This window comes from Bubalus bubalis, chromosome 8 (genome assembly GCF_019923935.1).
Source record: "Bubalus bubalis isolate 160015118507 breed Murrah chromosome 8, NDDB_SH_1, whole genome shotgun sequence".
Classification (NCBI taxonomy): domain Eukaryota; kingdom Metazoa; phylum Chordata; class Mammalia; order Artiodactyla; family Bovidae; genus Bubalus; species Bubalus bubalis.
In genome coordinates this window covers 49,116,409-49,144,381 of record NC_059164.1, presented here as the reverse complement: position 1 = coordinate 49,144,381, position 27,973 = coordinate 49,116,409, and the positions used below count along the sequence as shown (strand labels likewise).

The window sequence follows — 27,973 nt, the reverse complement described above, 5'->3', positions numbered from 1 at the left end:
GGAGCCATTATGTTTCCTCTTTACAGTCTGGAGAAGTTGTTTGATAATCCTTAGAACCACTTTTCAAAAAATAAAATAGAAGATTTTAGGTCAAAACAGCATGTCGGAATTATAATTTTACTTCTTACCTTTGGTCTTTGCCAAGAATAATTGGAAAAGGAAAAAATGAATAGCATGTATTCTGCCATCCTGTCAAGAAATGACTACTCTTCTGTTCTGCCAACCAAAAAGGAACTGAACAACAGGCATAAATGGAGTGAGATGGGTGAAAAAGGAGATGAAAAATTTCAAAGTCTGAAAGGAAAGGCATTCTGTTCTATTTTAAACATGCTTATGGAAGACTACACAAAATCATGTACATTGATATCAAGAACAATTTCTGTAAAAGCGATTATTTCTGGTATGTGGCAGATTTGCCCATAGAGGGGGACTCCATCTGGTAAGCCTATTGCAGTGAGTAAGGATCTTGTTACTTGGTTCTGTTTTCTTTTCCATTTCTCTTACCCTCTCTCCTCTGTCTTCCTTTGGTCCAAGGATCTCAGCGTCTTTTGATCCTCAGTCTTTGTCAGACTTGTTGGCAAGAATATAGCCTTCTCCCAAAAGCCAAGGTCACAGGTACAAAGCCCTGGTTCTCTACCTGTTAGGACAGCAGGTTGGTCCAGATGCTCTTCTTCTTTATTAGGATATGTTAGGACAGGTGACAGGGAGTAAAGAAACAGGTCAAATATTTAGGTAGAACTAATGCAGACTATTTAAGCAATTAATTTTGCAGTTCTAGTGATACTAGCCAAAATACACTTAAAGCCACTTTTCCTTTTCTCAGGGCTTCCATGGTAGCTCAACTGGTAAAGAATCTGCCTGCAATGCAGGAGAACCTGGTTTGATTCCTGGCTTGGGAAGATCTCCTGGAGAAGGGATAGGCTACCCACTCCAGTATTCTTGGGCTTCCCTGGTGGCTCATCTGGTGAAGAATCCGCCTGCAATGTGGAAGACCTGGCTTCAATCCCCGGGTTGGGAAGATCCCCTGGAGAAGGGAACGGCTACCCACTCCAGTATTCTGGCCTGGAGAATTCCGTGGACTGTACAGTCTATGGGCTCACAAAGAGTTGGACATGACTGAACAACTTTAACTTCACTTTTCTCAACTTCCTTTTCTCATCTGTGTCTAGAGAAAGTAGAATGGTTTTGCATATGTATAATAGCATGGAGTTATTACTGTTAGCAAAATACCTATAGATTTTATATACTTTCTGTTTCTAAAAGTTTTAGAATGTTTTTCTTTCTGCCTTATCTTGTCCTTTCTCTGGTTATAGCTATCCACCACAAAGGCCATTTGTCATTAATGACCCATGACCCCTTTTTATTAGACATACTTAAGAGGGTCATGAATTTTAACTCAAAGGATAAAGGAGATATATCATTTTCCTAATTTGCAGCTTGGGAGACCACAGGGGAATCTTAAAATTTGATTGATGGTTAATCATTCAAATAAAATGAGATATGACAGTAAAATGGTTAAAAGCAATCAATCCAGAACATGATCAGATTAAGTATGCTTCATAGGAGTTTTCAAGCTTGTTGTTTATTTTTAAAATAATGATTTCTTTCTGGGCAGAGAATAGGCTAACTTTCTTTACTAGTGGCCATTTTTTGCTGTTTGAGTAAAGGATCCCATGGTTCTGATCTCTTTTTTGGAAATATATAGATCTACACACATTTACAGAAAATATGGAGGTGCTTAGGTATTTTGAGTGAAGAGCACATGAAAATCTTAAATTTCTCTCTCTCAGAGGTAAAACCCATGGTACTTAATGATGAGTAGTTCTCATAACAGTTTCTCTCCAATCAGTGAATTGTACTGAAGAATAAAGTCAATATATACTTCAGAAACTTCCAATTGAAATCTTGGGCCAAAGAGTAAATAAAGGCATCACATATCTGAAATACCTGTTATATGCTATGGGCATTTGTAAAATAGCTTACTTTACAATTTACTTTCGCATATATTTGCTCATTATTCTCATTTGATCATGTGTGATTCTCATAGCAACTATAATATCCCCACTTTACAGATGAGAGAGTAAAAACCAGAACTTGCCAAGGCCAGACAGTGGCTAGTAAGAGGACAAGCCAAGAAACTAATTCTTCTGGCTTCCAGTCCTGTACCCTTCCGAAGATTTTTTGCTGCATTTCTTTTCCTGCCACTTAGAACCTGCTGCTCTACTGAGTGAACCATAACAGTGGTTCTCAAGGTGTGGTTTGAAGGCGGGAGGAGAAGGGGACGACAGAGGATGAGATGGTTGGATGGCATTACCGACTCAATGGACATGGGTTTGAGTGAACTCCAGGAGTTGGTGATGGACAGGCAGGCCTGGTGTACTGCAGTCCATGGGGTCACAAAGAGTCAGACACAACCGAGCAGCTGAACTGAACTGAACAAGGTGTGGTTTACAGAACCAGTACCATCAGTGTCATCTGGGGACTTGTTAGACATGTAAATTCTCAGGTCCCACAGCAGACGTACTAACTCAGAGACTATGGGGGTGGGGCCCAGCCATCCATATTCCATAAACTCTCCAGGTGATTCTGTTATACACTCACAGTTTGACAGTCATTGACCTCAGTAGTATATTTGTCGTTAAAAATAGGGCTGAGGCAGCTTATCTATTATTTATCCATTAGAGCTGCCCTGTGGGAGGCACAGGGAGTGTTTGCCTTCTAGGAATTCATCTAGTTGTGAGAGGACCAGCTCACTTGAGACAATTAAAGGTGCCTATAGCCGCTAATTAAGTGCTGAGTCCTGGGGGCAGAGCTAGAGATGCTGGAGGTCTTCAGGGAAGGGAGTAACTCCTGGAGGTAGCCAAGGTTGGATAAGGCTTTCTGGAAGGAAAAGAAATGTAGATGGGCCTCCAGGTGCCCTAGGATTTGAAGTCTGGAAGCTAGAGAGTGGAAATTCCAGGGGAAAGGTAAGTTTGGGAAGTAGGAAGGAAGGTTGGCTTGAGTAGAGAAGAGCTTTGGTGTTGGGAATGTGGAGTAGATTTGGAGGGGGAAGGCCATATTTTGATGAACTTGGTTAGCCCAAAGTTGGTTTAGTATCGGACAGTGGGGAGCCCTAAGAGATTTTGATTAAATAACTGAGACAATAAAAGTGTAGTTTAAGGAATATTAAACTGTCCTGTGTAAGCAGGACTTGTTTATAATTTGAACATTTCACAGTGTTTTACAATGTCTTCACCCCCTACCAGATCAATATTTATGGGTTTTTAAGTCAAGTCTGATCTTAAACAGATGTTTTTAAAGCAACAACTGATACAAATAAGGATTTATTTTGGGTTATGGCAGTAATGACCTGCTTTGATTGCTTAATGAGATAAGCTTGTGTACCTTTTGCTTAGATGAAATGACAAGTGGTCTAATCTGCTGATGGAGGGAAAGGTCAGGTCCTCCTTTCATCAATACATAGCTGGTATTGTGTCCCTTTGATAGACTTTCTGGTTGTTTAGGTAGAGAGTTTCAGCTTTACCCTGAGTTAGGCTTCTGCTCAGAGAAATGAACTTCAAACTTCAATGAACTGCAAACTTCATCTGGGCAGAGTAAAATGGCCTTCCCTTATGGGCTCATGTACTTGAAAGCTTTATCAACTGTAAGGGCATTTGGCAAAATATTTCATTCAATTAAAATGAAACAGATAAAGTATCAAGTGCTCACTCTGTGTCTAGGGTGTAGCCGTGACTAAAGTGGTGTCTAGAATTTCAGAGACAAGAGCCCAGATATAAGAGAATATAAAATGGGAAGTAGTCATGGAGCTTCAGCTCATAAGGGAACATTCAGTTAGAGATGTACAGGGAATTGCCTGGCAGTGCACTGGTTAGGATTCTCTGCTTCCACTGTAGGGTCCAGGGGTTCCATCACGGGTCAGGGAACTAAGATCACACAAGCCATAGTGCAGCCAAAAAAAAACACGTACACATTCTGGTTAATGTTTAGTCCTGATGACAGAGATGTACATATCTTTTTAGCTAGACAGACACAGTCAGCTTCAGAGATACTTGGAATCATCTACCATACCTCTGTGAAGATTTCAGTTCACTCTGGAAAATAATTAATGCAGTCATGCCATCTTTGTGCAGTAGTCAACTTAAAATTTTCATCATAAATAAAGAAGATGACAGTTTAAACCACTTGATCTAGATTCTAAAGAACAAGTCGGGGCAAGAATGACATGGGGAGAGCTCAGAGCTTTGCTTCCTCAGTTTTACAGGGAAGTTGAGGCAGTCCTTGGTAATTGCATTTCTTCCTTAAGCCTGCTCAGCTCTCCGCTCATTTGTGCCCATGATGGGCCTGGACAAGTACAGTGTCAACTGTGTATGTAACTTGTGATAATGAGAATGACCCATGTTTTGCCAGTAGGGTCCATGGAGCCAGGCAGGCTGATGTGACAGTTCTGTGTCTTTGGATAGCCACTGTTTTCTATTTTATAACCTTGAATTTTGATTTGATTTTTAGGGGAAGGGGGTATGCTCTAAATGTATCTGGGAACTGTAAAATCTGGGACAATGCTTGAGGCAGCAAAGTTGCTGTGATACATTTAAAAATCTTGACAGACTCACTTGATAAGATTGTGAGGATAATAAACACCTTCTAAGTTTCAACCTGAAAGCCTCCTAAGCCACCAAGAATAAACCCCCCTAGTTTTCAAAACACACAGGTACCTCTTCCAGGGTTAGAGTCCCACTTTGTCAAGTTGTAGGAGAGAATTTTAGAGTTGAGCAGGGATCTTAATCCCCATATGTATAGGAAGAAACTAAGCAGAAATGAATCTGGAAAGACACATGAAATAAACATTTGGAAAATAAAACTTTGTCTTTTAATATTTCACATTGCTAAGTTATTTTCTACCATAAACATCACCTTTTATTATATTCTTGCTAATATTCCAGCATAGTGGTTCTTGAACTTGTGGGTCCTGATCATTTTTGTTGTTCTTGTTGTTAAGTCACTAAGTCACATCGGACTCTGTAACCCTGTGGAGAGCAGCTTGCCAGGCTCCTCTGTCCTTCACTGTCTCCCAGAGTTTGCTTAGATTTATATCCATTGAGTTGGTGATGCTGTCCAAACCATCTCATCCTCTGCTTCCCCCTTCTCCTTTTGGCTTCAGTCTTTTCCAGAATCAGGACCTTTTCCAGTGAATTGGCTCTTCGCATCAGGTGGCCAAAGTATTCGAGCTTCAGCATCGGTCCTTAAAATGATCATTTTTAGAATCTAGTGATAGCTATGACCTCTATGACCTCTCACTCGAGAAAACTGCTGTGATCGTCAGTTTGGGATGCCAGCTGTGTATCTGGTTGACTCCATTCTCTCTGGGACTTGCAGGAAGCCACAGAACATACCTCATCTTCCTCAGTGGACAGGATGGCTACCATCTTGGTTACTTTGCAGAAAAGCCCCTTGGGTCTGAAGCACCAAATTCTAGCTCCTTCCCTTCTCCCCCACTCTCTTTGATGCTCCCTTCCTGCTGAGAAGATGATATGCCCTTAACTGCCAGTAGTCAACACTGGGCTAAATCAGGGTCCCCAGATTTGTGACTGTGAAGGGTCAACCTTCTTGTCTTTTACATGAGTGCACAGATCCAGGGTTGCTGGGCTTACAGAGGCACGTGATTGGTAATCAGAACAACTGTCTCAGGCACATTTAGGGTGACTGCTGTCCTCTTGAAAAGGAGGACAAAGCATATGGAGAAGAGGTGATGACAGCAGTAAGTTAGATGTGAGACTCGTCACGCAGTATAGTGGAGAAAACCTGAAGATCAGCTTCCAGAATGAGGGTTTCCACATTCTGATGTCAACGTGCCAGTTATTTGGCTTCCCTGGAGCTAAGTGTATTCATTTTGTGGTATTTCCCTCCTTGCCTGATTAGAAATGGGTCCAGGTGTTCACAGTAGTAGACCCTGAGTGTATCGGAGAAGGAAATGGCAACCCACTCCAGTGTTCTTGCCTGGAGAATCCTGTGGACAGAGGAGCCTGGTGGGCTGCTGTCCATGGGGTCGCACAGAGTCGGACACGACTGAAGCAACTTAGCAGCAGCAGCAGCAGACCCTGAGTGCATTCCTGACTTACATTCTTGGTGGTGACCCTTAAGGCCATGAAGTGTGACACATTTTAGCAAGATCACCACCAAAAATAAAGTTCAGAGCCTAAAATGCTAAATGTGTTTATCTGGAATATTGACTCATGCAATGGCCAAGGTACCCTTAGATTTTATTTTGGAACCTTATCAGTCAAAATAGTTCATGTTTGCGTTCCTGAAGTTCCCTGGTAAAGCAAGCTCAGAGCATATAGTTACATTTGAAAGTCCTTTTAATTTTAATCCCATCACTCGCTCATCATTTTCTCATTTATATGTCCTTATGTCCTCCTTTCCTTTCTGACTCTGGTGATGTTCTCCTATCTGTGTTCTTGTTCCGTCTCCCTCCCTACCCACTCTACCTTGATTTTTTTTTTACTCACTTCCTCTCCCTTTTTACCTTTCATCTTTCTTATGCTATCGCTTACTCTTGTTTCTGACTCACTCTAAATTTTCTTCTATCTGCTACCTCTGCCCTGTGTATTACGTATGTATGAAATTATTTCATACGTATAAAATGATAAAGGTTGATAAAGGGAGCTTCACCATTTTCTCTGCCTGGCTTAAGAAGCAGAGCATCATCAGTTTAGTTGAATTCCTTTTCCCACCTCCATCCTCTGCATTCCTGCCCAGAGCTAACCAACTGCCATCTTACATACTGTTTCACATCCCATTCTGATTGCTGGGGCAGGAAGACGACGGACGCTGTCCCCAGCACTCAGCCTCTGCAGCTACATCTTCTCTTGGCTGCTGGAGGCGAAGCCTGGGGGTGGGGCACAAGGGAGTGGAACAGAGGACCATCCTGGGTTGGGGGGGTGGGGCTGAATGGTAGCATTTTCACTACAGAGGGTGTTCTGCCCCCTCTGAGATCCTGTTTTAATCACTTGATCTTTTGTGACCTCTTAGTCTTTTTTTTTTTTTTGGAATATAATTGTTTTATACAGTATTGTGTTAGTTTCTGCTATACAACAAAGTGTATCAGCTATGAAAAGTGAAAGTGTTAGTCGCTCAGTCATGTCTGACTCTTTGCGAAACCTGGACTGTAGCCTGCCAGGTTCCTCTGTCCATGGAATTCTCCAGGCAAGAATACTGGAGTGGACTGTCATTCCCTTCTCCAGGGGATCTTCCCAACCCAGGAATCGAACACGGATCTCCCACATTGCAGGCAAATTCTTTACCATCTGAGTCATCAGGGAATGAGCTATACATATACATATATCCCCTTTCTCTAGAGCCTCCCACCCCCCACCCTCTCATCTCACTCCTCTAGGTCATCATAGAACACCGGCCTGAGCTCCCTGTGCTACACAGTATACATTGTAGTGTTTATACGTCAATCTCAATCTCCCAATTCAGCCCACATTCCCCATTGTCATGTTTTTAATAAGAAAATAATAGCAAATGAAGCAACTGACAAAGAACCAATCTCAAAAATATACAAGCAACTCCTGCAGCTCAATTCCAGAAAAATAAACGACCCAATCAAAAAATGGGCCAAAGAACTAAATAGACATTTCTCCAAAGAAGACATACAGATGGCTAACAAACACATGAAAAGATGCTCAACATCATTCATTATCAGAGAAATGCAAATCAAAACCACAATGAGGTACCATTTCACGCCAGTCAGAATGGCTGCAATCCAAAAGTCTACAAGCAATAAATGCTGGAGAGGGTGTGGAGAAAAGGGAACCCTCTTACACTGTTGGTGGGAATGCAAACTAGTACAGCCACTATGGAGAACAGTGTGGAGATTCCTTGAAAAACTGGAAATAGAACTGCCTTATGACCCAGCGATCCCACTGCTGGGCATACACACCGAGGAAACCAGAATTGAAAGAGACATGTGTACCCCAATGTTCATCACAGCACTGTTTATAATAGCCAGGACATGGAAGCAACCTAGATGTCCATCAACAGATGAATGGATAAGAAAGCAGTGGTACATATACACAATGGAGTATTACTCAGCCATTAAAAATAATACATTTGAATCAGTTCTAACGAAGTGGATGAAATTGGAGCCTATTATACAGAGTGAAGTAAGGCAGAAAGAAAAACACCAATACAGTATACTAATGCATATATATGGAATTTAGAAAGGTGGTAACGATAACCCTGTATGCGAGACAGCAAAAGAGACACAGATGTTTAGAACAGTCTTTTGGACTCTGGGAGAGGGTGAGGGTGGGATGAATTGGGAGAATGGCATTGAAACATGTATAATATCATATAAGAAACGAGTCACCAGTCCAGGTCCTATGCAGGATACAGGATGCTCGGGGCTGGTTCACTGGGACGACCCAGAGGGATGGTACAGGGAGGGAGGCGGGAGGGGGGCTCAGGATGGGGAACACGTGTATGCCCGTAGCAGATTCATGTTGATGTATGGCAAAACCAATACATTATTGTAAAGTAATTAGCCTCCAATTAAAATAAATAAATTTAAATTAAAAGAAAATGTTATGTGTCCAGTGAACTTTTAGGAAGTGCCATCTTAGTGATGGCACTGTGCTTATGGGACTTAGTTTATGGAGTTGTAAATTCCCTTTCACCCTCATCTCCCCGTGGTCCCTTTCTTTTGACTAGAGAAACTCCATTATAGTTTAAGATGTATTTTTATGGCAAGGATTATCCATATATTTCAAGAATATTTGTGTCAAGCTGGGTAATGTGCATTACTGGGTTGGCCAAAAAGTTCGTTCAGGTTTTCCATATGGTACAGAAAAACCCAGACGAACTTGTTGGCCAACCCATTATACACTGTGCTTCTCAGTTCGTTTGAAATATTTCACATATACAAAAGAGCTTGGGCCAGAGATATACAGACCTGGGTTAGACCCCAGCTCAACTTAAATTCTCTCAGCGTTTTTTTTTTTTTTTTTTTATTGAAGCATAGTTGATTTACAATGTTGTGTTTAGTTTTGGGTATACATTAAGGTGATTCAGTTATACATAAATATATACATACATCAATTATTTTTCAGATTCTTTTCCCTTTAGGTTATTACAGAACACTGAGTAGAGTTCCCTGTACCACACAGTCGGTCCTTGTTGATTGTAGTAGCATGTATATGTTAATCCCCAAATCCTAATTTATCCCTCCCCTCCTTTCCCCTTTGGTGATCATGAGTTTGTTTTCTGTGTCTGTGGGTCTGTCTCTGTTTTGTAAATAAGTTCATTTGTTTTGTTTTATTTTGTTTTTTAGATTCCCCATACAAGTGATATCATGTGATAATTGTCTTCTTCTGCCTGGCTTACTTCACCTAGTATGATAATCTCTGGGTCCATCCTTGTTATTGCAAATGACGTTATTTCATTCATTTTTATGGCTGAGTAATATTCCACAGTATATATGCCCCACATCTTCTTTATTTGTTCATCTTTTGATGGATACTTGGGTTGCTTCCATGTCTTGGCTATTGTAAATAGTGCTGCTGTGAATATAGGGGTACATGTATCTTTTGGAATTAGCGTTTTCTCTGGATATATTCCCAGGAATGGGATTGCAGAGTCGTATGTTAGATCTGTTTTTAGTATTTCTTTTTTTAAGGTAACTCCATACTGTTTTCCACAGTGGCTGCGTCAATGGGGATAATGATGGCACTGTCTCTCAAAGCTGTCTTTGAAGTGAGATAATGCACATAAAGTGCTTATTGCAGCGCCTTCCATATAAACATATGTTAGCTATAGTACCGTAGAACTTAGAACATTTGGTTGAGATACTGTTTATCTGAAGCACTGATTTTACCATGGAACAGAGTGTTTTGAAGGCTGTGTTGCTGATATTGCAGCTCAGCAAAGAGAGGCACAGGAGAAGGGAGACATGTTCTCTGAACCTGCAGGCAAATGATCTTGTGAAGTGGCCCTGGAGGGGGTATTATCTAAGAAAGGACATGTTGAAGTGGAGGAGGTTGGAACCCCCACTTCCTGTAGACCTCTTCTTGCTGCAGGTCCACTCGGTGTGATAGAGCATGTCTTAAAAATACGTCTCCTTTTCTGTGGAGGGGCTGCTGCCATTTTCCCTCCTGTTGGACCGAATATGATTGACTCAGTGTCAGTAATCTCTGTAGGGCAGGTCAGAGGCTCTGTAAACTCTTAATATCCTAACAGTACCTAAAACCATGGAATTCTCAAAATAAGCTGCAAAGACTGAACAGAAAACAAAGTGATTGAAGAGCAGAGTGATTTACTCACCCCAATGATTTTCTTTGAGCTGTGAATTTGTTAGTTTCAGGTCCCTATCTACAATACAAAGAGAATGATTCCTAAGCCTTTTATTTAAAAAATAAAGTATTGGGGCCATACTGTATGTTAATTTTGTGTCCTGCTTTTTTTCCTTCAGGTAATTTTATAGCTAAAATGACAATATTAGTGATGATTCTGACACATACTTCATGGTAATCATTTTCCTTTTATAAAATGCTTTCACATTCTTTCTCAGTTCATCTTCAGAAAACCTATTTATAGGCTTTAATTGCATTTTTATTTTTTAAATGTTATTTTTATGTTTTAATTAAAAATTGTTTTCCAAAACAAGCAAGATTTTACTGAAGCACAGTTGGTTTACTGTGTTGTATAACTACATTTCAGTTTAAGACAGATTTTGTTTTTCTAAGAAATTCCTTGAATATGTTCTTTCTTTCTATACTAATTATGCAGAATCTGTAAAAGATTTAAACTTCATTTAAAGTAATGGTAAATGTTTTTAAACATATTTCCTTGCCTCTCAGTGCTGTTACAGTGATGGAAAGATTCTCAAGCAGAAAATATTGACATGTTTTGTTGTTGATTACTCAGTACTTACCTGTGACTTTGAAAATTATGTCACAAGGTTTAATAATATTTATTTTTAAGCCCTTTAAAAATTAACATTTGATAAAGAAGATGTGGTACATATATACAATGGAATTCTACTGACCCATTAAAAAAGAATGAAATAATGCTGTTTGCAGCAATATGGAGGGACCTAGAGATTATCATACTAAGTGAAGTAAGTCAGACAGAGAAAGAAAAATAGAAAATGATATTGCTTACATGTAGAATCTAAAATATGACACAAATGAACTTATCTATGAAACATAAACAGACTCACAGACATAGAGAACAAGGGGGTTGTCAAGGGGGAGGGTGGGCGGGAGAAGGACTGACTGGGAGTTTGGAATTAGCAGATGCAAACTATTGTACATAGAAGGGTTAAAAAAAAGGGCGTACTGTATAGTGTAGCAAATTACATTCAATATCTTCTGATAAGCCATGGTGGAAACAAACAGGAAAAAGAATGTATACACACACACACACACACACACATATATATATACACACACATATATATGTTTAACTGAATTACTTTGCTGTATAGCAGAAACTAACACAACATTGTAAATCAACTATACTTGAATAAAAAACTAACATTTGTGTAGTATAAATAAAATTTCAGTGATCTATGTTATGGAATACTTCAAAGATTTGAACATATGATTATTAAGCACAAACACTAATGAACTGCATATGACATTGTAGGCAATACCTTAGTATGACACATCAAAAATGAGTTTTAGTAAATAAAACCGTAGCATGCTAATACACAGTTCACACTAGCTTCTCATTATATTTTCAGCCTGTTTCACTCCATCTCAGACAAGATTATTATTCTTTTATTTCTCTTATGTTGTTTCTTTATGCCTGCTACTGCTAAGTCACTTCACTTGTGTCCAACTCTGTGCAACCCCATAGATGGCAGCCCACCAGGCTCTCCCGTCCCTGGGATTCTCCAGGCAAGAACACTGGAGTGGGTTGCCATTTCCTTCTCCAATGGATGAAAGTCAAAAGTGAAAGTGAAGTCGCTCAGTTGTATCCAACTCTTAGCCCCCCCATGGACTGCAGCCTACCAGGCTCCTCCATCCATGGGATTTTCCAGGCAAGAGTACTCGAGTGGGGTGCCATTGCCTTCCCCTTCTTTATGCCTACATAGTCTTTTTTCCTAGCACCTACCGTAATGTTAAAACTCATATTAGAGACATAGTGAGTCCTTCATAGCTGTCTGTGTCGGGCTGCTTTCTGTACCTGCTATTTTAGGCTGTGTGAGGGGGAACAGAGTTAGGTGTTTGTTTTCAAAGAGTTGTGTTTTTTTTCACTAGCCCTTAGTTACAGGCACTTTTCTTTTACCAACATGTTCTTACCATAATAAGAAGATATTTACTATGAACAGTTTCTTCCTGTTCTATTCTCCTATCCCCTACCCCTTTCTCTTCCTCTCTCTCTCTCACACACACACAATTCTGAAAAATGCTTTTTTACAGAGCTCTGAGACAGTGTCATGTAATAGAAAGGATATAATACTGAGGGTCTGGAGACATCCAGGTTATGCAGGGGTTTATTGGGTTTCTACTTTGGGCAATGGGAGATTTAGGGCAACCATAGAACGGAAGCCAATGGAAGAATTGGAGAGAGAAACCCTGGACACCTTAAAAAGTCAAGTTGCAATATTAAAATTCTCACAGAATAAGTGTAACATGAGTAGTCAGGCTGTAGGTACTATCAGGGACTTCCCTGGTGGCTTAGGCAGTAAAGACTCACCTGCAATGCAGGAGACCCAAGTTCAGTTCCTGGATTGGGAAGATCCCCTGGAGGAGGGGTAGGCTACCCACTCCAGTGTTCTTGGGCTTCCCTGGTAGAATCTGCCTGAAATGCAGGAGACCTGGGTTGGAAAGGGAGCTAATTTTAATCCATTTGCACAAAATAAAATAATTTTTTATCCATCCCTGTTTTAAGCTATATCTGTAGTTTGGGCATAAACATTTCGTCTTATCCAGAGGACTTTTCGGTGTTGACATGACAGTGGAGTATAACTTTCTTGGGAAGAAACGGGTGGCTTTGAAATGAGAGCTCTCACTTTGAATTGAGCTCTCACTTCTTTCTGCCTTAGGCATGTCTTATTCATCAGGATGATGTTTAATATAGACCTTCCAAACTTATAAAAAGACAGATTGAGATAAACAACAAGGTCCTACTGTATAGCACAGGGAGCTATATTCAGTATCCTGTGATAAACCATAATGGAAAGAATATGAAAAAGAATATATACACACACATATATGTAAAGTGAATCCTTATGCTATACATCAGCAATTAACACAACAGCTTAGTTAGGACAACATTTGATAGACATGCAGTTTTATTTTATTTGGATTTTGAAAATTAAAACCTCAGATCTCATGCAAGTTGGTGAACAAGCAATAGTAGGGTTGAATTATAAGCAATCAAAATCCTGTATCTTCCTTGAAATATATTAGGAGGAAAAGACATATGTTAAGAGGAGGAAGATGTATAAGGAGAAAATTGTGAATGTGAGCTGGGAAGAGTTATGATACAAGGAAGCTAATTGAAGAGTATCTGGAAATAAAGCATCCATAGTACTCCCCAGGGAGATTAACTGCCAGATAAGAAGCCAGTTGTGAGAACACAATGACTAACGTTATCTTTTAAGAACAGTTATGGGGATGACAGCACTTGTTTTACTTAAAGTAGATAAAAATGAACCAAAGAATAATAGAAGTGTGAAAGAAAAATCCATATGATAGCACACTATCCAGGGTAAACATACTGCGATGTTTTGGGCCAAACTCATTAAGCATACATATCCTATTAGTGCCTTTCATTATCAAAAGAGCTGGGAGATATTTTTAGAGCTTATGTTAATAGGTAGAGGAGAATCACTCCTGAAAAACTCGCAGAATAATTTTTAAAATTCAGAGCAGAATTTTTAAAATGAGTTCTGCTTGCCCTTAAGTTGCTGGAAAGGATCTGTGTATCACCATCTAAAGCCACTATATGGATGAGCAAATAAAATTTCAGACAGAAAATTAAGCCCAGAAAATTCTTTGTGGTTATATAAAAATGGTGCAATTATATTAAATGTTTTAATCAATCAAATTAAGTACTGACCTTGATAATAACTTAAAAATGAGGATGATGGTGTACTTTCTAAGTACTTGAGTGTTTTTGCAAGGGTAAATGTACATACCAGATGTGTATTAGATAAAATCTCACCCCTCAGCTAGTGTAGTGGATCAGTGTAGCTTTTATTGCTCAGGGTGCAGTGTGGACCATTTCAAGATGGACTGCCATCTCTTGTTCCATTTATTACCATGCTCTCTAGTAGACGTCGATTCCTAAGATCATGCCAGCCATTAGTGTTCCCAGAGAGGTCCTTCTGCTCGTATTCTGTGAGTGGGCTTGTCTTTCTTCTCAAAATATGCTTTGGAAGTGGATGCTTCATAGAAGCACAGAACTCTCTTGTTTGGTGAGAGAAGCTCTAGTTCAGAAATATGTCAGCCAGTCCTATAGTACTGGCCTTGAACTTAGGGGAAGACCAAGGAAGTGCAGAACTGTGCTCCATTCCTTTCAAGGCAGTAGGTGACCACACCTCTCCTGCCACCTGGGTTTTGTTTCTTGTTCTTTGTGTCCACAGGTGTAGCTTCTATGGATGTGGCTTCCAGAGGGTCATGCTTTTATTTCTCTCCTGAAATCAACATGAACCCACTTGCCCAGCATTAGTGAGAGCAGCTTTCAGTGTTAAAAAAGCTGTGGATGCAGTTTAGTGCAAGACATTGACGGCTGCTTCCCTCTTTCCGTGCACATTATTATTGACTCCAAGGGCTGCCATAATATCAGAAAGATGAGCAGTGAGTGACTGTCAGCTGACGGTGTTTAACCAGAAGCATGTGTTACCTATGCAACTTACAAAGGAAGAAGGAAAGAAAAGTCTCCTGCCCAGTGCCCATAGATTTGGGATTGAAGTCTGAATGTCTGAGTGAAAAGAAAACAAATTCTATAGGTGATTATGCCCTGAACTCTCAATTGAATTGCTGAAATAGTTATCCCATTACCAGGAAATTATTTTTCTCCTTAGCACTTACAGTAGGCTACAGATGGCTGTTATCTTAAAGTATCCTTAGAAATACCAGTGTTGTTTGATCAAATTATGGAAAGCATGTTGTGAGGCCAAAGGAGAAAATCATGAGGCATTCAGTCATTACTTAAAAAAAAATTTTATTGAAGTATAGTTGATTTACCATGTGTTAATTTCTGCTGACAGCAATGTGATTCAGTTATACATGTATATATATTCTTTTTCATATTCTTGTCCATGATGCTTTATCACAGGATATTGAATATAGTTCCCTGTGCTATATACAGTAAGACCTTTTTGTTTATCCATTCTATATTCTTTGCATCTGCTAAACCCAAACTCTCAATCTATCCCCCCTTACCCCCTTGGCAGCTACAGCTCCGTTCTCTAGGAGTCTGTTTTGTAGATTAGTTCATTTGTGTCATATTTTAATAGCTTAACCATAATTTTATTTATTTTTGGCCATGTTGGGTCTTCACTGCTGCACGGGCTTTTCTCTAGCTGTGGCAAGTGGGGCCTACCTCTAGTTGCAGTGCACGAGCTACTCACTGAGGTGGTTTCTCTTGTTGTGGAGCACGGCTCTGGGGCTCTCGGCTTCAGTACTTGCAGCATGTAGGCTCAGCAGTTGTGGCTCCCAGGCTCTAGAGCACAGGCTCAGTAGTTGTGGCGCATGGGCTTAGTTGCTGTGAAGCATGTGGGATCTTCCCAGATCAGGGATTGAACCCATATCTTCTGCATTGGCAGGTGGATTCTTTACCCCTGAACTACAAGGGAAGCCTCGTGTCATATTTTAGATTCCACATAAAAGTGATATCATATGGTATTTGTCTTTCTCTGTCTGACTTACTTGACTTAGTGTGATCATCTCTAGGTTTATTCGTGTTGCTGCAGATGTCATTATTTCATTCTTTTTATGGCTGAGCAGTCAGTTACTGTTTATGGGAAGACGAGAACCCGAAATAAATGGTCAATTCCAGTGGTAATGACACCTGAAAAGGGATGGCCCCAAACTAGGAACCGTCTTTGGAGGATGTGTATCTGTGATGTTGTCAGCTAATTGAGCAGAGAAATTAACAGCATGGTGCTGAAATGTGAGGAGACTGTCATAACGCACAGCGCCTTTCAAGAGTTCATAAAGGTAGGTGCTGTTTGATAGCAGAGCTAGCAAGGTCCACAAGGAAACTCACTTAATTATGAATGGCAAGAGTAATTAACCGGATGTGTGAACCACTCTGTGGTGACTGAAATTTCATTCATTTCCTTTCCCTTTGACTGGTTTCCCTCTGCTTTGTGTGAGGAGGTCTCAGCCCTTCTACTGCACAGATACGGATTTCAAATCTTGAAAAGCACATTACATCAACCCAAGATTTTCCTTGGGGTATTGATCTGTCTAGTAAATAAATACTTTTTTTTGTTGTTATTACTTCTTTGCCAAAGAGGTAGACAATTAGTTAGAAAATGAAAGAAAAAAAAAATCCCTACATGACTGCCTTCTGGCCAGAAGTGTGTCCTGCTGCCATAGAAACATCTCTCTGATCAGAGACAAGATGACAAAGCATAGTTCTGAGAAAGCAGGTTGCTTTGCACCATGCCTAAGGTTTAATCCTTTCTTTTTTTTCCTCCCGGAGGCAATTTCATGTAGTCTTGTCAACCTTGTCAGTTTTATAGGAATGTCTCCAAACATCCCTTAAAAACTGATTAAAATAGACACAATGGTGCTCTCAAAGAAATGTGATGTCTTTTCTTTGTCTCTGTATTACTCCTGGAATCCCATCTGCAGTTTTGTTTAAAGCAGATGTAGTGTTTAAATCTCCGGCAATGATCCTTGTGAAATGATGAAATCTGGGTCATGCTGATCTAAAGGATGTACTCTCGTGTGCTGCTGGCCCCATTCTGTCCTGGAAGAGTCGTTTTTGTTGTGTGGAGAAAACAATGAAATGCTTCTGAAATGTTTGTGGTATCTCTCAGAGGAAAAAGAAACTCTATGGCAGATATATAGCCAGAGGAGTCCCCTGAAGAGAACCCTCAAGGGTAAGAAGCACCACGTGGGAGAAACCACACGGAAGCCACAGGGCTCTCTTGTCCCCTTTCTGTGGGTAAAAATTAGGATGTAGGACAACCACTTAATTAAGAAGCATTTATTATCTCTTTTGTCAGGCTTCTGAGTGCGTTATGCTTCTCAGACCTAAGTCTCCTCTGAAGTTATAGGAAGTTGTAATATTACTGACTTCTGCTCCCAGCCTACATTTGCACCCATTGAAAAATATAGCACAGAAACCAGATAGATGGAGACAAAGGGATGCTGGCTTTATTATGGTGAAAGCTGATTGGAGAAATGGTTAGATGTGCGGCCACAGAGGGCTTCCTGGTACTTGTCCCTCCTTCAGACATTCTGACCCTCCTGGTCCCACTGCAGGTGGAGCCTGTCCAGAAAAGGCACCCTTGTTGTCAGTGGTCGACCCAGAAAGGCCAGAAGACTCAGGGCCAAGATGATGCAGCTTCTTCTCCCAAACCCGCCATGCTGATGACCAGGTGTGACGGGAGAGTGGGCAGAAATTGGAGGGGTTCTACATATGTTTTACCTTCCAGTCAAAGGGAGTGAATAGTGTATTGCTTCTGTGAGGAAAGGCAGAGTAGAAATGCACATCACCCTCAAAACCGCTCAGGCCCCGTGCTCCACAGCCCTCCACTCTGAACCTGGGGCTGGTCCTGCTTCTCCCCACCCAGCTCTTGGCTCCTGGGTGACTCTTCTGTTCTCTGTACTTTCTCCACAGTACACCCACTGCTGCAGCTGCCCTGTCCTAACCCCCTAGGATGCCTCTTCTCCAGGGATCACGCTCCCTCCTGCCTCTCTCCCCTCTTCCCTAGTAGTCGGCTATAGGTGAGAGCTGATGCTTTTGCTTTTTGTACCTTTTATACTTATCGTATGCACTCTCCAATACTGTGTGCTTCCTGGTGACTCGTGGTAAAGAATCAGCTGCTAATGCAAGAGATACAGATTTTCTTTTTTCTTCTTTTGGGTTTTCTTTTTTTTTTTTTTATCATAATTGGAGGCTACTTTACATTATTGTGGTGGTTTTTGCCATACATTGACATGAATCAGCCATGGTTATACATGTGTCCCCTGTCCCGAACCCCCTCCCACATTCCTCCCCATCCCATCCCTCTGAGTTGTCCCAGTGCACCAGCTGTGAGTGCCCTGTTGCATGCATCGAACTTGGACTGGCGATCTATTTCACATAGGGTAATAATATACATGTTTCAATACTATTCTCTCAAATCATCCCACCCTCACCTTTTCCCACAGAGTCCAAAAGTCTGTTCTTTATATCTGTGTTTCTTTTGCTGTCTTGCATATAGGGTCATCGTTACCATCTTTATAAATTCCATATATATGCACCTGTTTTTCTTTCTGACTTACTTGACTCTTTATGATAGGCTCCAGTTTCATCCACCTCATTAGAACTGACTCAAATTCATTCTTTTTAATAGTTGAGTAATATTCCATGGTGTATATGTACCACAACTTTCTTATCCATTAGTCCGCCGATGGACATCTAGGTTGCTTCTATGTCCTGGCTGTTGTAAACAGTGCTGTGATGAACGTTGGGTTACACATGTCTCTTTCAGTTCTGGTTTCCTTGGTGTGTATGCCCAGCAGTGGGATTGCTGGGTTGTATGGCAGTTCTATTTCCAGTTTTTTAAGGAATCTCCACACTGTTCTCCCTAGTGGCTGTACTAGTTTGCATTCCCACCAACAGTGTAAGAGGTTTCCCTTTTAGGAGATATGGATTTTATCCCTGGGTTGGGAATATCCCCTGGAGAAGGAAATGGCAACCCACTCCAGTATTCTTACTTGAAAAATCCCATAGACAAAGGAGCCTGGTGGGCTACAGTCCATGGGATCAAAAAAGAGCTGTACATGATTTAGTAACTAAGCAACAACAACCCTTGGATAAAAGGGTCAAAAATTAGAATAATTCACCATAGAGGGAAATTTCCTTAAAATAATCCTGAAACAGAATACAATGTTAATGTTATTGTACAGATTAAAAGTCTTATGTGGACAATATGAAAGACTTTAAAACAAACTTGTTGTTCCAAGGATGACATTGCAAATGAGGCATTTTTCTTTTCTTGAAAAAAAGTGAAAAAGTGAAAGTGTTAGTGGCCCAGTCATGTCTGACTCTTTGGGACCCCATGGATTGAAGCCTGCCAGACTCCTCTGTTCATGGGATTTCCTGGGTAAGAATACTGGAGTGGGTTGCCATTTCCTTCTCCGGGGAATCTTCCCAACCCAGGGATTGAACTCAGGTCTCCTACACTGCAGGTGGATTCTACACCATCTGAGCCTCTAGGGAAGCCCCCTTTCTTTTGTTGCTCTCACTTAAATAATGACCCTAGGTCAAACTAGTGTAGAAGAAAAAAAATCAGTCTCAAAGATCTTAGGCCCCCCTTTCTCCACTGTCCCTTATAGGGGCTCAGACACATCACCCCACCCCTCCATGTCACTTGCTATGACAGGGGACTTGCCCCTGATGAGGTGACCTGTTGTTTCCTTGGACAGCTCTTCTTGTTACAAAGTTCGCAGTTCTCTACTGAAGTAAAATGTACCTCCAGAGGTGTGATTCTAATATACAATGGAATGAGCTTTAAAAAATGATCTAGGGCCAGATCCCACCCTAGACTAATTAAGTCCCTGGAAATGGGTCATTAGCATGTTTTTGCAAATGTCCTTGGGAGTGTCCTGGGCAGTGAGGACTGACAACCACTTTCCTCCTGGAAGCGCATCACATGTTTAAAGAGTGCTCTCATGTTTCACCTCCATCTCTTCTTCAAAATTATCCTCCAGTCTTCATGTGAAACCGCTTGGAATGATTCTCTGTATAATGAGTATCATTTTATACCAAAATCACTATAACAAGGTTGCTCTTTTGAAGAAATTTGATGAAATACAGGTGTGGTGATAAAAAAAATCATACTATAAGGAATCAGACCAAAATTTTATCCTGGGCTTTTTAGTTTACACACATGGGCTTATGTTTTTGTATCCATACTTTAATGGTGTTTGCAGACTTGAAATTCAAAGTCTACTCAGTTGCAGCAGTGGGACTAAAATGCCATATAAGAATCTGAATTTGAGAGGCTCCTGAGTCAGAAATCTGTGTGCTGAGCAGGACCTTATGAGTCTACCTCTGTTTTTTCATGTCTCAATGTTCTGCTTTTTGTAATGATTTATTTTTTTAAATTTTTATTGGAGTATAGTTGATTTACACTGTTGTGTTAGTTTTTGCTGTATAGCAGAGTGAATCAGCCATACGTACACATACACCCCCTCTTTTGTACATTCTTTTTCCCATGTAAATCATTACAGAGTATTGAGTAGAGTCCCCCGTGCTGTACAGGAGGTCCTTATTAGTTATCTGTTTTATATATAGTGTCTGTCCCACTCTCCTATTTAGCCCGCCCTCACCTTTCCCTTCTGGTAACATAAGTTCATTTTCTACATCTGTGACTTGATTTTGTAATGATTTAAAAACCAAGAAGAATGGAACTGGAGGAATCAACCTACCTGACTTCAGGCTCTACTACAAAGCCACAGTTATCAAGACAGTATGGTACTGGCACAAAGACAGAAATATAGATCAATGGAACAAAATAGAAAGCCCAGAGATAAATCCACGCACATATGGACACCTTATCTTTGACAAAGGAGGCAAGAATATACAATGGATTAAAGACAATCTCTTTAACAAGTGGTGCTGGGAACTCTGGTCAACCACTTGTAAAAGAATGAAACTAGAACACTTTCTAACACCATACACAAAAATAAACTCAAAATGGATTAAAGATCTCAACGTAAGACCAGAAACTATAAAACTCCTAGAGGAGAACATAGGCAAAACACTCTCTGACATACATCACAGCAGGATCCTCTATGACCCACCTCCCAGAATATTGGAAATAAAAGCAAAAATAAACAAATGGGACCTAATTAACCTTAAAAGCTTCTGCACATCAAAGGAAACTATTAGCAAGGTGAAAAGACAGTCTTCAGAATGGGAGAAGATAATAGCAAATGAAGCAACTGACAAACAACTAATCTCGAGAATATACAAGCAACTCCTACAGCTCAACTCCAGAAAAATAAATGACCCAATCAAAAAATGGGCCAAAGAACTAAATAGACATTTCTCCAAAGAAGACATCCAGATGGCTAACAAACACATGAAAAGATGCTCAACATCACTCATTATCAGAGAAATGCAAATCAAAACCACTATGAGGTACCATTTCACACCAGTCAGAATGGCTGCGATCCAAAAGTCTACAAGTAATAAATGCTGGAGAGGGTGTGGAGAAAAGGGAACCCTCTTCCACTGTTGGTGGGAATGCAAACTAGTACAGCCACTATGGAGAACAGTGTGGAGATTCCTTAAAAAGCTGGAAATAGAACTGCCTTATGACCCAGCAATCCCACTGCTGGGCATACACACTAGGAAACCAGAAGGGAAAGAGACACGAGTACCCCAATGTTCATCGCAGCACTGTTTATAATAGCCAGGACTTGGAAGCAACCTAGATGTCCATCAGCAGATGAATGGATAAGAAAGCTGTGGTACATATACACAATGGAGTATTATTCAGCCATTAAAAAGAATACATTTGAATCAGTTCTAATGAGGTGGATGAAACTGGAGCCTGTTATACAGAGTGAAGTAAGCCAGAAAGAAAAACACCAATACAGTATACTAATGCATATATATGGAATTTAGAAAGATGGTAACAATAACCCTGTGTACGAGACAGCAAAAGAGACACTGATGTATACAACAGTCTTATGGACTCTGTGGGAGAGGGAGAGGGTGGGAAGATTTGGGAGAATGGCATTGAAACATGTAAAATATCATGTATGAAATGAGTTGCCAGTCCAGGTTCGATGCACGATACTGGATGCTTGGGGCTGGTGCACTGGGACGACCCAGAGGGATGGAATGGGGAGGGAGGAGGGAGGAGGGTTCAGGATGGGGAACACATGTATACCTGTGGCGGATTCATTTTGATATTTGGCAAAACTAATACAGTTATGTAAAGTTTAAAAATAAAATAAAATTAAAAAAAAAAAAACAAACAAAAAAAAACCAACCTGGGCTAGTGGCAGAAATAATCCAAAAGTGAGACACATACCTGTCTTGATGAGTGGAAAACCAGTCAATCAAATACAGCTTCTTAAAAAAGAGATAATAGGCGATATAAATTTAGGGGTTTCAGGTTTGGTAGTGAGAACTAGAAATTTTGATATTTGTCATGTTAGAACCTAGATTTCTTCTGTAAGATTATTTATCTAGGAAGTTGAAATAAACATGGCCTTGTATTCACAGTTTCTATGGAGTATGAGGCTTGTTTTTGCCTGGGGAAATTTTGTTAAAGCTGAATTTCTCATTGAAAGGAGGGTATTTCACAGATCTCTCAGAATGTGATGTTCAAACACCCAGAGCATCGCATTGTGTGTGGGGTATGTGTGTGACTAAGGCATTGTGTCAATACCAAAAAAACCCAAAACAAAACAGTTCCTGGACCCCTGAGGTGGGCACTGGGTTGAAGGTGGGGTGATTTGATCCTCAGGCTAGTGTCTGGAGCCTGGGATGACCTGAGAAATGTTGGAGATGAAAAGAGAATTGAAGAGTGATAGGACACGAATCTAAAAAGACTCAGCAGAGAGGCTAACAGAGTGTCAGACAGATGGGACGTTGGGGGTTGGGGGAGGACTTGTGGAGAGGAGCCCCAGTTTTTGGTATGTCTGTAGCAGGGTGTTAGCAGAGAAGGAGCCATGAAAAGCATTTGGCTGGTTATTGATGGTAATTTACAAGTTGCTGTTATTTTTTTTCATTTTCCTGTAAGGGATAGAAAATCATTCATTCATTTCTACTGAGTAAAAAAAAAGTGAGTATTGTTTCATTTTAGCTGAAGTGGTGATAGTAGTCAGTATCTGGAAATCGTTCCTTTTCCCAGATTACTTTTCTCTTAATGCTCTGGTCACCGCTAACATTGCTCTTGAATTCCTGCATGGCATTCATTCATTCATTCTCTGATTAAAGGGGCCATGTTCCTTTGAGATTGTCTGCTGTTCCTCATCCAACTTTTTCACCTGCTCAGGTGTTTTTGTCTCATCACCAGCAGCTCCCCAGGCACACCACACCTCTCATCCGTTTTCCAGCCCACAGCACTTCATTTATCTGATTTTATTTTGCTGTGTCTTATGGGGGCTGGGGGTGACAGGACTGAGAAGAGCCATGCCTGTGACAGCCACAGTCCGTTAACTCAAGGAGATTGTTTCTTTCTGAATGAGGGTTGGTTCCATTCCTTTCTCTTGTAATCCCTTTCCGAGAGCACTCAGCCTTGGTGAGGAATGAAACCCTATGCTCTGTGGCCTCTTTCCAGCTGGGTGCAGTTCCAAACTGCAGTCAAAGCCAACACTAATTATCTTCAAAGTTTCTTATTAATAACAGAGTAAAGACATATGTGAGTGAATATTGAATATTAATTTTCTCTAATAAGAAGGTTTGGCTATTTTATTATGAATGTGAAGCTGTCTTGGGATCTATAGATGGAACGCTGACATATAGCCTCCAATGTCTGGAGAGGATGATGGTGCCCTCTGGCAGGAAGCTTTGAATTTTCTGGGACAGCTTTTCTCACATTCTTGCTTAAAGGCCTGTGCCCATCTTCGTGACTTGGCAAACAGAGCAAAACTTCCTGGATTTGAACTGGTCCGATAGACAATCTGTGATCACCCTGCAGGGCCATACTAAGTTCATTGTGACATTTTCTGTGTTTCATTTTTTCTAGATAAATCAGTATCTCAACTAGTTTGTGGATTTAATTTAGTTTTAATCCACCTCAGAGAATGTTGGGCTTTTAACAGTATCAGTTCTACATGATCTAACAACTGCCTGGAATAGTCCCTAGGAGGCAATAGGCTCTTTAAAGTTAGATTTAATTAATTATTACAGATTATTGAAGCAAGACTCAATTTCTTTGCTGGGTAGCACTTTAAAAAGGCAGATATGTGTTCTTTGTACTTGAAAAATGATAGAACCACTTCTTTAAAAATGTTCTCTTGTACTTTCATATCAATTATATCAATTCATCTTCTCATTTAGCTTTGGAATGCTTTGTTTTATGTTAATCAGTGATTCTTGGCTTCATGATTCTTGGCTTCACATTAGGAGAACCTCTTCAGTTCAGTTCAATTCAGTCGCTCAGTCGTGTCCGACTCTTTGCAATCCCATGAACTGCAGCACACCAGGCCTCCCGATCCATCACCAACTACCAGAGTCTACCCATACCCACATCCATTGAATCAGTGATGCCATCCAACCATCTCATCCTTTGTCGTCCCCTTCTCCTCCTGCCCTCAATCTTTCCTAGCATCAGGGTCTTCTCAAATGACTCAGCTCTTTGCATCAGGTGGCCAAAGTATTAGAGTTTCAGCTTCAACATCAGTCCTTCCAATGAACACCCAGGACTGATCTCCTTTAGGATGAACTGGTTGGATCTCCTTGCTGTTCAAGGGACTCTCAAGAGTCTTCTCCAACACCACAGTTCAAAAGCATCAATTCTTCGGCTCTCAGCTTTCTTTATAGTCCTACTCTCACATCCGTACATGCCTACTGGAAAAGCTATAGCCTTGACTAGATGGACCTTTGTTGACAAAGTAATGTCTCTGCTTTTTAATATGCTTTTCAGGTTGGTCATAACTTTCCTTCCAAGGAGTAAGCGTCTTTTAATTTCATGGTTGCAATCACCATCTGCAGTGATTTTGGAGTGCCCCAAAATAAAGTCAGCTACTGTTTCCACTGTTTCCCCATCTATTTGCCATGAAGTGATGGGACTGGATGCCATGATCTTACTTTTCTGAATGTTGAGCTTTAAGCCAACTTTTCCACTCTCCTCTTTCACTTTCATCAAGAGGCTTTTGAGTTCCTCTTCACTTTCTGCCATAAGGGTGGTGTCATCTGCATATCTGCTTAAGACTAGTTAAATCAACATCTCAGGTGTGGATTTGGGGCACCTGAGGTCATAATTTTTTAACAGCTTTATTGAAGTCCAATTCACATAACAACAACCTGCGCATATTCACGATGAACCGTCTGATCAGTTTTGCCGTATGCGGGCATGTGTGACACTATAGCCACGGTCACGGTGGTGAGCGCATCATCTATGGATTCCTCGGTGCCAGTGCAGGGGAGGGGGTGGCAAATGAGCCTTGGAATCCTGAGCTCTTATAGCTGGTCTCATCTAATATTTAATAATAGTAACATCAATGAGAAGAGTTATTTATCATTTCACAACCCAGCCTTTTTTTTTTTTTTTGAGACATAATATGTTGTTGTTTTTTTTTTTGAGGCCTAATCTGACTGCATTAAGAAGAAACATTTTTTTCTGTCAGGCTATCAGTGTGTTTCTCTTAAACTTTCTTTCTGGCCCAGAAAGGACTGTTTCTACACAGTCTGGTTTGGGGACTCATGCGTTCATCTTTTCTGCTCTGATATGTTCACTAGAAAAGTCAAGATTTAACAGTAATCTGAGTCAGCCAGTGCCTCTGATTACATAGAAGCGAGCCAGACCTCTCATTGCCAAACTGCAGATGTAAGAAAATCTGGCAAAGGCAGGGCCATGATGGGGATGGTGGGAGTCGGGTGGGACCTGATTGGGGACCCAAGTGGAAATGTGGGCTGCCACTGCTCCAAGAGGGCACCCAGCCTGAAACCGTTTCAGTTCCGATCAAAATCCTGATGAGGGAAGTGGAATTTTTAACTTAATAATGCTCCGTGTGTCAACTGTGTTAAGAATGTCGCTGATTGTTTTTCAGCCAGTACTAGTAAAATAGTATCTCTTTAGAATATGATTTTTAAAAGTCAGCCAAATAGAATAGCTTTATGGCCAATATTTGGAAGTTGGTTAAATGAAAATGATTTCTTTACATGCTAGAATATTATGCAGACGTTAAATGACTGTAGACTATGGTCATCTTGTATTATTAGGTGAGAACAGTGAGTTACTAAATCAGTGCATCCTATATGATTCCACTTCTATTTTGAAAAATGTATATGCACACACACATTCAGGAAAAATAGAACACTTGGAAGACATACACCAAAACATTGACAGTTTTTAAATTTCTGGGGATAGAAGATAACATTTGGTTTTAATTTTTTAACCTTTACTCTCATATTTTGAAAAATAAAAATACTTTTTTTTATCAGAAAAAAAGCAGTGGTATTAAAAATCACCTGCAAAAGTTCTCCCCAGTAAAATAAAACAGTCCAGTCAAAATGAGGACTGAAAATAAAAACCATTAGCATTCCAGCTTGGAAATAGTGTGAATTGCTGGTAGGCGGGCCCTCACTCCCTGTTTGTTACGCAGTTTGCATAAATGACAGGACTTCAGCAAAATAAACAAACCCCTGGTCAAGTTGGAACTAGTTCAGTTGGCTCTCAGACATCCAAGCAGATTTGTTTGATTTATTCTATTAAACTCAAGTTCAAGGTTGCAAAGCATGTGTATTCCTGTTGAAGTGTGTTGGCATTTCATTTCATTTTGACTGACTCCAACTGTTGTTTAGCAAGAAGGTAGGGTGGTATGCACATTAGCAGGTTTATGCATATGGTTATCACATTGGTTTTGGAAAATTCGTTTCCAAGGCCCATCAATCTGAAGAGTGTTCTCTTTAACAAGGGAGGAGCGTGAAATCAGTGTATGCACCTCTTGTTGTTCAATCACTAAGTCATGTCCAAGTCTTTGTGACCCCATAGGCTGCAGCACGCCAGGCTTCCCTGTCCTTCACTATCTCCTGGAGTCTGCTCACACTCATGTCCATTGGGTGGATGGACATCTTATCCTCTGTCGCCTCCTTCTCCTCCTGCCCTCCATCTTTCCCAGCAGCAGGGTCTTTTCCAATGAATCCGCTGTTTGCATCAGGCAGCCAAAGTGTTGCAGTTTCAGCTTCAGCATCAGTTCTTCCAGTGAATATTCAGCGTTGACTTCCTTTAGGATTGACTGGTTTGATCTCCTTGCTGTCCAAGGGACTCTCAAGAGTCTTCTCCAACACCACAGTTTGAAAGCATCGATTCTTTGGAGTTCAGCCTTCTTTATGGTTCAACTCTCACATCCATATATGACTACTGGAAAAACCATAGCTTTGACTGTATGGGCCTTTGTCAGCAAGTGATGCCTCTGCTTTTTAATACACTGTCTAGGTTTGTCATAGCTTTTCTTCCAAGGAGCAATTGTCCCTGACCACCAGCCCACTACTCTTGGCCTTGACTCTGTCCACTGTTTTTGCCACTTGCAGCTTCATTCTCTCTCTCTCTTTCTGTTTATTACATGTCTCCTCAGCCTATAAGTGGGCTCAAATCTCCTCTGGCTAAAATGCACTTCTTATCTCTGCTTCTCCTTAGAGGTTCCATTCTCTTTCTCTCTTCTCTTTTACTGCCAGGTCTCCATAAGATTTTCAGTATTTACTGCCTGATTCCAGCCAGAAATACCTTCTCCCTCCTCTGGAAGCCCCAGACACTTGATATGCTGTTCACGGTATTCATGTCAGCCACAAACATCCCCAGCACTGCACCAGGTATATTCCAGCCTTTGACACATTCCTCCCACTACCTCTGAATTCCTAGGGACATAGCAGGTCATGTTGAAACTGATTCTGAAACTTCTGGGCACAAATTCAAGGGTATAGGAGCGCACACAACTCAATAACAGAAACATAAGCAACCCAGTCAAAAAAAAAAATGGCCAGAAGGCCTCAATAGACATTTCTCCAAGTAGAAGACATACAGATGGCCAATAGACATGTGACAAGATGCTCAAGATCATTAATTATTAGAGAAATGCAAATCAGAACTGCAGTGGGGTTCCACCTCACA

General features: G+C 40.7%; 1 protein-coding gene across 26 annotated transcripts in view; it reads left to right on the top strand.

Annotated features, from left to right (window-relative positions):
• The window catches only part of NRCAM (neuronal cell adhesion molecule), a 325,353-nt gene that overhangs the window by 33,940 nt on the left and 263,440 nt on the right, over positions 1-27,973 (top strand). The window contains exon 1 of one of the 26 annotated variants that reach the window (XM_044946604.2): positions 17,800-17,918. The exons of the other annotated variants lie outside the window; for them this stretch is intronic. The gene's annotated coding sequence lies outside the window, so the exon portion shown is untranslated. Of the gene's footprint in view, positions 1-17,799; positions 17,919-27,973 lie in introns of those variants that run through there. 26 annotated transcript variants of the gene reach the window in all.